Below are 14,204 nucleotides of genomic sequence, written 5' to 3'. Positions count from 1 at the left end.
TTTTAACATGCTGTTCATTCAAAACAAGAATTTTCTCAAATATAAATTAATATTATAATATATTAGCATATTGTGCATATATAGGCATAGGTTAGGTTAGGTTAGGTGTTTAGGTTCTGTTGGCGATTATTTGCATTTGTAGTACGTGGGTGAAGCATTTACAGCGTTGTGGTTCGAACAAAACTCGTCAGTGAAGCACTTGTTCCGGAAGCGTTCGAACGTCATCAGTTGTGAGTCGTGTGTAAACCGCTTTTCATGCATAAACAGGGGGTTTGGCGGGTGCATGGAATCACTTTTGGATCTTTGTTTGGAGGACGGGCTGAACTCTTAACTGCCGCGGGTTCGATCATTAAGACGTTGACTACGGCTAGTGAAGACGGTGACGGTGACGGAAGTGTTGGTTTAAGGTCAACGACAATCATAGGCTGTTCCTCTTGTCGTTAGTGTAACCACGAACTAATCTAATGATGTGTGTCCACCTTTATTGCTTAAATTATGCGTACCTTGCTTACTAAGGACATAGAAGTGTACTTATAGCTTGCCAGAGACGAGTAAGGAACAGACCAGCGGAGGAACTGCTGGTTCTGGTGTCTGGTGTGTGACCTCTTAGACAGCGTTGGGTCACCCACTTGACCCCCGTCTGACCGCCCTGTCCTCCCAGACGCCTCCGGTACCATGCTCGTCCTTCAAGAGACAAGGTAAGTAGTTCCTCGACCCTCGAGCATTATACCATCATATACAAGGATCTGAATGTGATCATTCTTGTGGTGTATTATATTTGTGGGGTATGAAAATAGCAGTGTTTTTCACTGAAATGATCAGGTGTTTTTCAGGTAATTATTCGGGTATTTTTCAGGTAATTATTCAGATATTGTCGTAAAGGAGGTTAGACGCGTATAAAGGCGATCACCTGCACCTGCAGCGTAAGAAACTCGTTGTTCTTCATAACTAAAGTTATTTAAATGTATTTATTTAAATCATCAAAAAAACTAAATTTTCTTCTAAACGTTCAACAAAACGGTTAACGACGGAACTTCTAACGAATATTGTGGTACCTAAGTTGTCCTGTTATACGTTAGTCACACCCCTGCTGTAGTTTGTTGTATGTTAGTCACACCCCCTGCTGTAGTGTGTTGTATGTTAGTCACACACCCCCTGCTGTAGTGTGTTGTATGTTAGTCACACCCCCTGCTGTAGTGTGTTGTATGTTAGTCACACCCCCTGCTGTAGTGTGTTGTATGTTAGTCACACACCCTGCTGTAGTGTGTTGTATGTTAATGTAGAATTCGTCGCACCCATACTTGCGTCACCGACTGCGTCACCGACTGCGTCACCGACTGCGACACCGACTGCGACACCGACTGCGACACCGACTGCGTCATGAGAGAATCGAGGTTTTAAATCATTTCTTTCACCCAATGACCTGTTCCCGTTCACCAAATTACCGGAATGATGCTATTTTTTTTATTTATTTTTAAACTTTGCAATATTATTGTTATTTGAACGACTAATTCATTACTTGTAACAGCCATCTTACTAGTGCATCGATAACGAGGTGATCGGCACCGTTAACAGTTAAGAGAAGGAAGGGGTCGTTCTAAAAGGAGGGAAGGGAACTATCAGGTGGGAAAGCGCCAAGCCATTACCACTATGTAGCACTTGGAGAAGGGGGTCAGGATAAGGATTTGGGATGGGAGGGAGGGGGTGTCGTGGGAGGGTGGGGGTGTAGAGGGGGGGTCGTGGGTGGGGGTGTAGTGGGGGGGGGGTGTAGAGGGGGGTGGGGGGTGTAGTGGGAGGGTGGGGGTGTCTTGGGAGGGTGGGGGTGTCGTGGGAGGGTGAGGGTGTCGTGGGGGGGAGTAGTGTGGGGGTGTAGTGGGAGGGTGGGGGTGTAGTGGGGGTGTCGTGGGAGGGTGGAAGTGTCGTGGGGGGGGGGTGAGGGTGTAGTGGGGGAGGGAGTAGTGTGGGGTGTAGTGGGAGGGTGGGGGTGTAGTGGGGGGTGTCGTGAGAGGGTGGGGGTGTAGTGGGAGGGTGGGGGTGTAGTGGGGGGTGTCGTGAGAGGGTGGGGGTGTAGTGGGAGGGTGGGGGTGTAGTGGGAGGGTGGGGGTGTCGTGAGAGGGTGGGGGTGTAGTGGGAGGTGCGGGTGTAGTAGGGGGGAGTAGTGTGGGGGTGTAGTGTGGGAGGGTGGGGGTCTAGTGTGGGGGGGTGTAGTGGGAGGGTGGGGTGTAGTATGGAGGGGTGGGGATGTAGTGGGAGGGTAGGGGTGTAGTGGGGAGAACTGTGGGCTTCTAGGACCCGAGGCACACTCCTGGAGCCACTATATATGGTAAACTGGGACGACTCCAGGCGTAAAAATAGATGCTATGGCCGGGGCGACGGGCTGCCGCAGGTGCGATCCCGCCCAGCGGCTCCGAAGCCAGCGCCAGACTGACCCTGAAACCTTCAGTCTATACCGGGAGGCCAGTGTGCTCAGGAGGCGTGCACAGGCCTGCCAGTGTGCTCAGGAGGCGTGCACGAGGTCCACTAGGCCTGCCAGTTGTGCTCAGAGAGGCGTGCACTAGGCCTGCCAGTGTGCTCAGGAGGCGTGCACAGGCCTGCCAGTGTGCTCAGGAGGCGTGCACAGGCCTGCCAGTGTGCTCAGGAGGCGTGCACAGGCCTGCCAGTGTGCTCAGGAGGCGTGCACAGGCCTGCCAGTGTGCTCAGGAGGCGTGCACAGGCCTGCCAGTGTGCTCAGGAGGCGTGCACAGGCCTGCCAGTGTGCTCAGGAGGCGTGCACAGGCCTGCCAGTGTGCTCAGGAGGCGTGCACAGGCCTGCCAGTGTGCTCAGGAGGCGTGCACAGGGCCTGCCAGTGTGCTCAGGAGGCGTGCACAGGCCTGCCAGTGTGCTCAGGAGGCGTGCACAGGCCTGCCAGTGTGCTCAGGAGGCGTGCACAGGCCTGCCAGTGTGCTCAGGAGGCGTGCACAGGCCTGCCAGTGTGCTCAGGAGGCGTGCACAGGCCTGCCAGTGTGCTCAGGAGGCGTGCACAGGCCTGCCAGTGTGCTCAGGAGGCGTGCACAGGCCTGCCAGTGTGCTCAGGAGGCGTGCACAGGCCTGCCAGTGTGCTCAGGAGGCGTGCACAGGCCTGCCAGTGTGCTCAGGAGGCGTGCACAGGCCTGCCAGTGTGCTCAGGAGGCGTGCACAGGCCTGCCAGTGTGCTCAGGAGGCGTGCACAGGCCTGCCAGTGTGCTCAGGAGGCGTGCACAGGCCTGCCAGTGTGCTCAGGAGGCGTGCACAGGCCTGCCAGTGTGCTCAGGAGGCGTGCACAGGCCTGCCAGTGTGCTCAGGAGGCGTGCACAGGCCTGCCAGTGTGCTCAGGAGGCGTGCACAGGCCTGCCAGTGTGCTCAGGAGGCGTGCACAGGCCTGCCAGTGTGCTCAGGAGGCGTGCACAGGCCTGCCAGTGTGCTCAGGAGGCGTGCACAGGCCTGCCAGTGTGCTCAGGAGGCGTGCACAGGCCTGCCAGTGTGCTCAGGAGGCGTGCACAGGCCTGCCAGTGTGCTCAGGAGGCGTGCACAGGCCTGCCAGTGTGCTCAGGAGGCGTGCACAGGCCTGCCAGTGTGCTCAGGAGGCGTGCACAGGCCTGGCAGTGTGCTCAGGAGGCGTGCACAGGCCTGGCAGTGTGCTCAGGAGGCGTGCACAGGCCTGGCAGTGTGCTCAGGAGGCGTGCACAGGCCTGGCAGTGTGCTCAGGAGGCGTGCACAGGCCTGGCAGTGTGCTCAGGAGGCGTGCACAGGCCTGGCAGTGTGCTCAGGAGGCGTGCACAGGCCTGGCAGTGTGCTCAGGAGGCGTGCACAGGCCTGGCAGTGTGCTCAGGCCTGCCAGTGTGCTCAGGAGGCGTGCACAGGCCTGCCAGTGTGCTCAGGCCTGCCAGTGTGCTCAGGCCTGCCAGTGTGCTCAGGCCTGCCAGTGTGCTCAGGAGGCGTGCACAGGCCTGCCAGTGTGCTCAGGAGGCGTGCACAGGCCTGCCAGTGTGCTCAGGAGGCGTGCACAGGCCTGCCAGTGTGCTCAGGAGGCGTGCACAGGCCTGCCAGTGTGCTCAGGAGGCGTGCACAGGCCTGGCAGTGTGCTCAGGAGGCGTGCACAGGCCTGCCAGTGTGCTCAGGAGGCGTGCACAGGCCTGGCAGTGTGCTCAGGCCTGGCAGTGTGCTCAGGAGGCGTGCACAGGCCTGCCAGTGTGCTCAGGAGGCGTGCACAGGCCTGCCAGAGTGCTCAGGAGGCGTGCACAGGCCTGCCAGAGTGCTCAGGAGGCGTGCACAGGCCTGGCAGTGTGCTCAGGAGGCGTGCACAGGCCTGGCAGTGTGCTCAGGAGGCGTGCACAGGCCTGGCAGTGTGCTCAGGAGGCGTGCACAGGCCTGGCAGTGTGCTCAGGAGGCGTGCACAGGCCTGGCAGTGTGCTCAGGAGGCGTGCACAGGCCTGGCAGTGTGCTCAGGAGGCGTGCACAGGCCTGGCAGTGTGCTCAGGAGGCGTGCACAGGCCTGGCAGTGTGCTCAGGAGGCGTGCACAGGCCTGGCAGTGTGCTCAGGAGGCGTGCACAGGCCTGGCAGTGTGCTCAGGAGGCGTGCACAGGCCTGGCAGTGTGCTCAGGAGGCGTGCACAGGCCTGCCAGTGTGCACAGGAGGCATTTGAACTAAAATGTTTGAACCTTATAAAAACTTACATGTTAACCATTGACTTTCAGTCAATGTGATTAAAATAATCAGATTAAGTTTATTTTTTTTGTATTGACCAATTCGGCTGTTGAACGGGTGGTTGGGGGTAGTTAGCCTGTTTAAAGCGTCGGCTGTTGCGGCTAAGACAGCTGCAACCCTTGCAAGACTTTGCTCTTGTACCTGTTTGAGGCAACGGGAAATGTGGCAGTAGGAGTCTCACGCACGCACGCACGCACGCACGCACACACACACACACACACACACACACACACACACACACACACACACACACACACACACACACGCGCGCGCAAAGTGATGAAAATAGGCCAAGCCATCCTCCGAATTGGCAGTACGGTTTAATACTAAGTGTAATAAGTACATTTCCCTACTGTCATACATAGTACATAATTGCACTTACGGGGCTGTTACATTTACTTCCCCATTTATTCTCCTCGTTTTCTGTTAAGACACTCTGAAGTTTAGGATGAAGTTTTCATGTTCAATTCGCTATACACAAGTTTTAAATATCAGGATTTTTTTCAGTTTTATTAAACAATCGAGATTTTATACAAAATTTGAAAATAACCTGATTTACTTTACAATTTATTGATATATTTTAGTTTTATTTTATTAGTTTTATAAAACTGTAATATCAATATAGCTTTAGGTTAAGGACTAATTATAATTAAGAAGCAATAAAATGCTTATCTTCAAATCAGACAGTGATGTGGTGGAGGCTGACTCCATACACAGTTTCAAATGTAGATATGATAGAGCCCAGTAGGCTCAGGAACCTGTACACCAGTTGATTGACAGTTGAGAGCCTGACCAAAGAGCCGTAGCTCTTTGGCTGAACGAACGAACCAAGATATTGGGATGTACGAGCCGTGTGAACTAAGAAAAGGAAGGTTTAAGGGATAGTGAGAGAGTAGAGTGTGTTGGGGGAGGGGGGATAGGTTTAAGGGAGAGTGAGACTGTGTTTGTGGGGGGGGGGGGGGAGGGGTCGGAGGGGTGAGTGGAAGCGCAGGTGGACACAAAGATGACGAAAGGGGATGATGGAGCAGTGAGAGTAGGGGTAGAAATAGGGGTGAGAGGAGTAGAATAGGCATTTTTTTTGGAGGAGTGTAGGCATGCAAGAGTATAGTGAGCTTGTGGGGTGTTGCAGGTACAGAGTTGTGGAATGACTAGTGCTGTGGAAGGAGGTGTGTGTGTGTGAGAGAGAGAGAGAGAGAGAGAGAGAGAGAGAGAGAGAGAGAGAGAGAGAGAGAGAGAGAGGGGAGGGGTTGAGGGGGGGAGGGGGGGGGGGTGAGAGTCGGAGGCCAGACAGGTAGAGGCAGCACAAAGGAAGGATTAGAGGGCAGGTATGTTCTGCCTGACCCCAACCAAGACGACCTGAAAAGAAGGATATGACTATCTTTATTTCTCTCGCTCTATGTCTCTCTCTCTCTCTCTCTCTCTCTCTCTCTCTCTCTCTCTCTCTCTCTCTCTCTCTCTCTCTCTCTCTCTCTCTCTCTCTGTCTCTCTGTCTGCCTGTCTCTGTCTGTCTCTCCCTCTCTCTCTCTCAATAATATATTTATTTATATTGAGAGAGAGACTAATCCTCATCTTTTCTCATCAAACTAAGAATCACTAGGGATAGGCCTAAGAATCACTAGGGATAGGCCTAAGAATCACTAGGGATAGGCATAAGAATCACTAGGGATAGGCATAAGAATCACTAGGGATAGGCCTAAGAATCACTACGGATAGGCATAAGAATCACTAGGGATAGGCATAAGAATCACTAGGGATAGGCCTAAGAATCACTAGGGATAGGCCTAAGGATCACTAGGGATAGACCTAAGAATCACTAGGGATAGGCCTGAGGATCACTAGGAATAGGCCTAAGGATCACTAGGGATAGGCCTGAGGATCACTAGGGATAGGCCTGAGGATCACTAGGGATAGGCCTGAGGATCACTAGGGATAGGCCTGAGGATCACTAGGGATAGGCCTGAGGATCACTAGGGATAGGCCTGAGGATCACTAGGGATAGGCCTGAGGATCACTAGGGATAGGCCTAAGGATCACTAGGGATAGGCCTAAGGATCACTAGGGATAGGCCTAAGAATCACTAGAGATAGGCCTAAGAATCACTAGGGATAGGCCTGAGGATCACTAGGAATAGGCCTGAGGATCACTAGGAATAGGCCTGAGGATCACTAGGAATACTAACGAAGTGAAGACAGCGTCTAGCCTTCACCTGACGACAGCTGGTGAAGAGTACTAGCCCCTAGCCCGGCCTCCTAAGGTGTCCCCAACGTCAAGAAACTGTCGTACTAACGTGCCCTTATCCTAACCTTCCAGAGGACCCCAAACAGAAAACGGGAGAGTATTGTCAATTTCGCGAGCCGAAATTGACATTACTTCTAGTACGAATCTAGTATTCGTGTGTCTGGCACGAATCTAGTACGAAGCAGATTCGTACTAGCTGTCAAGTACAGATTCGTACTAGCTGTCAAATCTAGCACGAATCCTGTACGAAGCAGATTCGTGCTAGAAAGATTCCCCCCCCCCCCTACACCCTAAGTGTATATGGGGGGGGGGGGATTTCACAACTTTCCTTAGCCTGAGCACTTGTACTCACAGCTTTCCTTAGCCTGAGCAATGGCACTCACAACTTTCTTATTTGTAAAATAAAAAAACTAAACAGGTGCCACACGGTACACCGCGTTGGTACACGGTACAACAGTATTGGGCTGCTGCAACACCACAGTCTACAGTATTCGGTATACCCTTAGGGGTACACCTTGGTGTATAGTACCCCATGTACACCCCCACGGTACCCACCCCACGGTACCCACCCCACGGTACCCACCCCACGGTACACCTCGAGGGGGTACGAGATTCGCCTCTATCTCTCTCGTCTCATCTAAGCTGTCAAATCTGCATTATTTTGCGGTGTTTGCGTGGGTTTGGGGCCCCAGCACGCAAACACCTCCAGGCGGGCCCCTCTCTGTCTCTCTGTCTCTCTGTCTCTCTGTCTCTCTGTCTCTCTGTCTCTCTGTCTCTCTGTCTCTCTGTCTCTCTGTCTCTCTGTCTCTCTGTCTCTCTCTCTCTCCTTATCCCTCCTTTAGAATTCCTGGAGATATGCTAATGGTTCTGATAAACAGATTGTGTTCATTCCCCCTATTTCTGCTAACCTGTTTGTACCTGGAGGGGTCCAGCTTTAGTGCTTGGACCCCGTCTTTCTATAACCGCTGGTTGTCTAATGTAACGACTACTGATCTATTTCCCTATCTTGTCTACTTTTAGCAACTATGAATGGAGTAGGCTTCTACAGCCTGATCCTTTAGTTCTATTTCTTATCCCACTACTCTCACGCTATGTGAAATCTTTAAGATTTCTGAGACTCGTCTGAGTTTCAGGCTTCAGCTCGTGTCCTCGTGTTCTATTGGTCTGCATTCTGGACATTAACTCGTTCTCAAGTCTGTCTTTTCCTCCAAGTGGTTCATGCGGAGTGTCATGTCTGCCCTTTCTGTCTTTTTTTTTTTTTTTTTTGAAGAGTCGTCGGATCTAGTTCCTTCGGTCTTTCTTCATACCTCATCCCTCGTAACTCTGGGACGAGCCTCGATGCGAACTTCTAAACCTTTTTCGAGTTTTATTTTGCGTTTTGCATGATTTTCTCTCTCTCTCTCTCTCTCTCTCTCTCTCTCTCTCTCTCTCTCTCTCTCTCTCTCTCTCTCTCTCTCTCTCTCTCTCTCTCTCTCTCTTTCTCTCTCCCTCTTTCTTCGTCTCTCTGGTTCGGCGTTCTCTTAAATCTAGGTTCCTGAATGCTGTTCTAACTTTTCCTAGTGAAGAGTATGCGGCTGACGTTATCCTATTTAGCCTCTGGAGTTAGGTTTGGGGTTATGTCCACTCTCGGGTCTTTGTTTCCTCTCTAGATGTTATATGGAGGTAGTTTCCCCTCATCGTGTACTGCACCTTTGATTTCCAGCCCTCTATGTCCTTTTCCACAAGCTTATTCTCGCTGGTGTTGAAATCCAGAAAGGAGTTAGTTTCTTGGACCAAGTCTGCAGCTTGTCATCTTGAAGAACCTTTCAGTCCTCATCTCTCTCGACTCCTTAATGTTGCCTCGTCTGCAAACATCGACATACAGGACTCAACATTTGTAAATAAGCCATTAAAGTAAATAAGAAATAATGTGTCTCGGCACCAATCCTTGAAATGCTCCGTTTGTTATCTTACGCCAGTCACACTTCTCGCTCCTCTCTGTAACTCTCAGATTCCTGTCTGGTAGGTATTTCCTCATTGCCGTCTGTGCTCCTTCCCCTTACTCTCGCCTGTCCCGCAAGTCTGTGTAGTAATCTCTTGTGAGGTAATGTATCAAACGCTTTTGGGCAGTTCAATAATATGGAATTTGCGCAATATTTACTGCCCTCTCTCTCTTTTTTTTGTTATTTAATCGTGGAACTCTAGTAGGTTCGTTAGGCATGTTTTATTTTCCCTAAATCCATGTTGATGTTTGTTTACATAACTAAGTCCCTCAAGGTGTGTGACTTGTCTTGTTCTTATTAATCTTTCAGGTACTTTAGAGGGGGATGCTTGTCAGTGATACAGGTCTGTAGTTAAGTGCCTCCTTCCTTATCTCCTTGTCAACTGGGGCCACATTTGTCTTCATCCATCAGCTGGGTATTTCTGCCTTGTAATTGGATCATTGAAGATCCTTGTTAGAGGTGTGCTGAGGGCTCTGTGTTCAGATTGTTGAAACGTTCATGGTGATACATTGTCTGGTCTGATAGCTGTCAGTCTCTCCCCAAGCTGTCAGTCTCTCACCAAGCTGTCAGTCTCTCACCAAGCTGTCAGTCTCTCACCAAGCTGTCAGTCTCTCACCAAGCTGTCAGTCTCTCCCCTAGCTGTCAGTCTCTCCCCTAGCTGTCAGTCTCTCCCCTAGCTGTCAGTCTCTCCCCTAGCTGTCAGTCTCTCCCCTAGCTGTCAGTCTCTCCCCTAGCTGTCAGTCTCTCCCCTAGCTGTCAGTCTCTCCCCTAGCTGTCAGTCTCTCCCCTAGCTGTCAGTCTCTCCCCTAGCTGTCAGTCTCTCCCCTAGCTGTCAGTCTCTCCCCTAGCTGTCAGTCTCTCCCCTAGCTGTCAGTCTCTCCCCTAGCTGTCAGTCTCTCCCCTAGCTGTCAGTCTCTCCCCTAGCTGTCAGTCTCTCCCCTAGCTGTCAGTCTCTCCCCTAGCTGTCAGTCTCTCCCCTAGCTGTCAGTCTCTCCCCTAGCTGTCAGTCTCTCCCCTAGCTGTCAGTCTCTCCCCTAGCTGTCAGTCTCTCCCCTAGCTGTCAGTCTCTCCCCTAGCTGTCAGTCTCTCCCCTAGCTGTCAGTCTCTCACTTACCTGTCAGTCTCTCACCTAGGATCACCTCTTCTAGCACTGTGGGATCTTCAGACTCTACTGTGAACTCTCAGTGGAAACTGACAATTAGTTTACTCTCCATTCTCTCAGTGCCCGCATAATCACCTCCCAGTTGTCAGGCTCTAGTCATCTGGTCATTCACCGTCGTTTGTTTGATTTGGAAGCAGCAGCATTTTCGTATTTTTGTTTTCGATACTCATTGGTTGATTCATCATGTGTTCTGGGTGTTCTTCTGTCCTTTGATCTCTGTATTTTTCTCCACTCTCTCTCTCTCTCTCTCCTGCTTTTCGTTTAGCAGCTTGGCATTGGCTATTGTACCGTGGGTTATGTCTAGTTTTTACCCTTTGTTGTTGGTCTAGATCTCATTTCTTCATCTGTATCTCCGTTTGAATGGAGTCATCATTTCCCGGATTTTCTTGTGTGTGTGTATTCACCTAATTGTGTTTATGGGGGTTGAGCACTGGCTCTTTGGTCCCGCCTCTCAACTGTCAACAACTGTGTTTGTGTGTGTGTTTGTGTGTGTGTTTGTGTGTTTGTGTGTGTGTGTGTGTGTTATAACATTTGATAACAAACAAGAAATAATAATACAAATGATAATAATCACATTTGTATAATATTATTACTAGTATTTTTCCACGAAAGAAAATTAAGTTTTGAAACCAGAAGATCTTTAATTGGTTATTAATGCTAGCTGGCAACCCACACAGTATAAACATCACAGCTGGCAACCCACACAGTATAAACATCACAGCTGGCAACCCACACAGTATAAACATCACAGCTGGCAACCCACACAGTATAAACATCACAGCTGGCAACCCCCCACAGTATAAACATCACAGCTGGCAACCCCCACAGTATAAACATTACAGCTGGCAACCCCCCACAGTATAAACATTACAGCTGGCAACCCCCCACAGTATAAACATTACAGCTGGCAACCCCCACAGTATAAACATTACAGCTGGCAACCCCTACAGTATAAACATTACAGCTGGCAACCCCCACAGTATAAACATTACAGCTGGCAACCCCCACAGTATAAACATCACAGCTGGCAACCCCCCACAGTATAAACATCACAGCTGGCAACCCCCACAGTATAAACATTACAGCTGGCAACCCCTACAGTATAAACATTACAGCTGGCAACCCCCACAGTATAAACATTACAGCTGGCAACCCCCACAGTATAAACATCACAGCTGGCAACCCCCCACAGTATAAACATCACAGCTGGCAACCCCCCACAGTATAAACATCACAGCTGGCAACCCACACACAATATAAACATCACAGCTGGCAACCCTCACAGTATAAACATCACAGTTGGCAACCCCCACAGTATAAACATCACAGCTGGCAACCCCCCACAGTATAAACATTACAGCTGGCAACCCCCACAGTATAAACATCACAGCTGGCAACCCCCACAGTATAAACATCACAGCTGGCAACCCCCCACAGTATAAACATCACAGCTGGCAACCCCCCACAGTATAAACATCACAGCTGGCAACCCACACACAATATAAACATCACAGCTCGCAACCCTCACAGTATAAACATCACAGTTGGCAACCCCCACAGTATAAACATCACAGCTGGCAACCCCCCACAGTATAAACATTACAGCTGGCAACCCCCACAGTATAAACATCACAGCTGGCAACCCCCCACAGTATAAACATCACAGCTGGCAACCCACACACAATATAAACATCAGGGAGAAGGCTTCTAGCTCCAAGAAACAAGACCTGTATCATACAAATTACCTGTGTATTATGTATTCAGGTATTTTGTATTCCTAAGTCACGCTAATATTAATACGGAAAAGAATATATATATATTTATATATATATATATATATATATATATATATATATATATATATATATATATATATATATATATATATATACACACACACACACACATATACACACACACTTTCCGGTAGATAATTGTGTGAAGTTGTATAAGTTGCATGGCGAGTGCGAAGTATTTATGTATAGTATGTATAGGATTTATGTATGGCTATTGTATAGCATGAAGGGTGGTTGTATTCGTGATAACATTTATACGTATGTTGTATAGAATATATATATATACAAGTGTATACCTGTTGTATAGAACGTACACACAGCTTGTGTATACATGTTGCATACATACATTTGCAACATTTTGTATACAAGATGTATACATAAGTTGTGCACGCTCTGTTGATCAAGATGCATACACATGTTGAAAAGATTTGATACACCCATGTATGGAATGTTCACCACATGTGTGTATACTTCTATGTATACTAATAGAGCGTATACAACACGTGCTCTTCCCCCCCCCCCCCTTACATATAACGACCCTCCGCGAGGCCCAATCAGATAAGTCGTCGAGGTACAAGATAACATTAAAGAATTAGTAAGTCACATAGAGCCTTAAAACAGTAAACATAGAGCCTTAAAATAACATAGAGCCATGAAACGATAACATAGAGCCATGAAACGATAACATAGAGCCATGAAACGATAACATAGAGCCATGAAACGATAACATAGAGCCATGAAACGATAACATAGAGCCATGAAACGATAACATAGAGCCATGAAACGATAACATAGAGCCATGAAACGATAACATAGAGCCATGAAACGATAACATAGAGCCATGAAACGATAACATAGAGCCATGAAACGATAACATAGAGCCATGAAACGATAACATAGAGCCATGAAACGATAACATAGAGCCATGAAACGATAACATAGAGCCATGAAACGATAACATAGAGCCATGAAACGATAACATAGAGCCATGAAACGATAACATAGAGCCATGAAACGATAACATAGAGCCATGAAACGATAACATAGAGCCATGAAACGATAACATAGAGCCATGAAACGATAACATAGAGCCATGAAACGATAACATAGAGCCATGAAACGATAACATAGAGCCATGAAACGATAACATAGAGCCATGAAACGATAACATAGAGCCATGAAACGATAACATAGAGCCATGAAACGATAACATAGAGCCATGAAACGATAACATAGAGCCATGAAACGATAACATAGAGCCATGAAACGATAACATAGAGCCATGAAACGATAACATAGAGCCATGAAACGATAACATAGAGCCATGAAACGATAACATAGAGCCATGAAACGATAACATAGCCATGAAACGATAACATAGAGCCTTGAAACGATAACATAGAGCCTTGAAACAGTAACATAGAGCCTTAAAACGGTAACATAGAGCCTTAAAGCAGTAACGTAGAGCCTTAAAGCAGTAACATAGCCATATAACAGTAACATAGCCATATAACAGTAACATAGAGCCATATAACAATAACATAGAGCCTTAAAACGATATCATAGAGCCTTAAAAACGATAACATAGAGCCTAAAAACTCTCTTGTTATTAATTACCCTTCGATCCACCCCCCCCATAACTCCTATGCCTCGTCCTCCCCCCCCTCCTCCCCCTTCCCCCCCCCCCTGTCTCACTCCCCATTCTCTATACTTTCTTCTCCAATTCCTATCCCCCCCTACCCATCCCCCTTACATCCCCGGCCCTCCCCCACCCCTCCCCCCCCATCCCATACATTCCCCCCCTCCCCCCCCGCCCCGACGATCTCTCCACGATAACAGGCCACTCGTGCAGGCACACCGACACACACACAATGATCAAAATAGTCCCCCACGATGGAGGAGGCGGAGGTGGAGAAAGAGGGTGAAAGGGAAAACAGATGACAATGACACGAAACAAGCGATAAGAATGGTGATTACACCAGGATGGAAGAGGGAGAGGGAGAGGAGGAGGGGAGGATGCTGATAAAGAGAGGGGGGGGAGGAAGAGGGAGAGAGGGATTGATAATTATGGGATGAAGAGGAAATTATAAGGAGGGTGGGTTTAGTTTGTGCCTATTCCACCGCTAACTACCATTTACTAGCCAATTATTATCCCCCATCTCCTATCCCCCCTTCCTCCGTCCCCTCCTGTTCCCCTCCCCTCTGGTCTCTTGAAGGAGTCATTAAGGCACTCCAACTACCTCTCGCTGCCTCTAATGAGAGTATTACAGGGTAATGTGTCTGCTGGAACCCCCAGATGTGG

The 14,204-nt window shown here is 49.2% G+C and overlaps 1 protein-coding gene across 2 annotated transcripts in view; it reads left to right on the top strand.

Annotated features, from left to right (window-relative positions):
- The first annotated feature begins 328 nt into the window (after positions 1-328).
- LOC123750198 (homeobox protein OTX2) overlaps positions 329-14,204 on the top strand; it is a 223,601-nt gene continuing 209,725 nt past the window's right edge. For both annotated transcript variants that reach the window (XM_069335057.1, XM_069335058.1), the window contains exon 1: positions 329-698. The gene's annotated coding sequence lies outside the window, so the exon portion shown is untranslated. The remainder of the gene's footprint in view (positions 699-14,204) is intronic.

This window comes from Procambarus clarkii, chromosome 32 (genome assembly GCF_040958095.1).
Source record: "Procambarus clarkii isolate CNS0578487 chromosome 32, FALCON_Pclarkii_2.0, whole genome shotgun sequence".
NCBI classification, from domain to species: domain Eukaryota; kingdom Metazoa; phylum Arthropoda; class Malacostraca; order Decapoda; family Cambaridae; genus Procambarus; species Procambarus clarkii.
The sequence above is the reverse complement of the archived record's forward strand: the minus strand, read 5'-3'. Positions and strand labels throughout refer to the sequence as shown.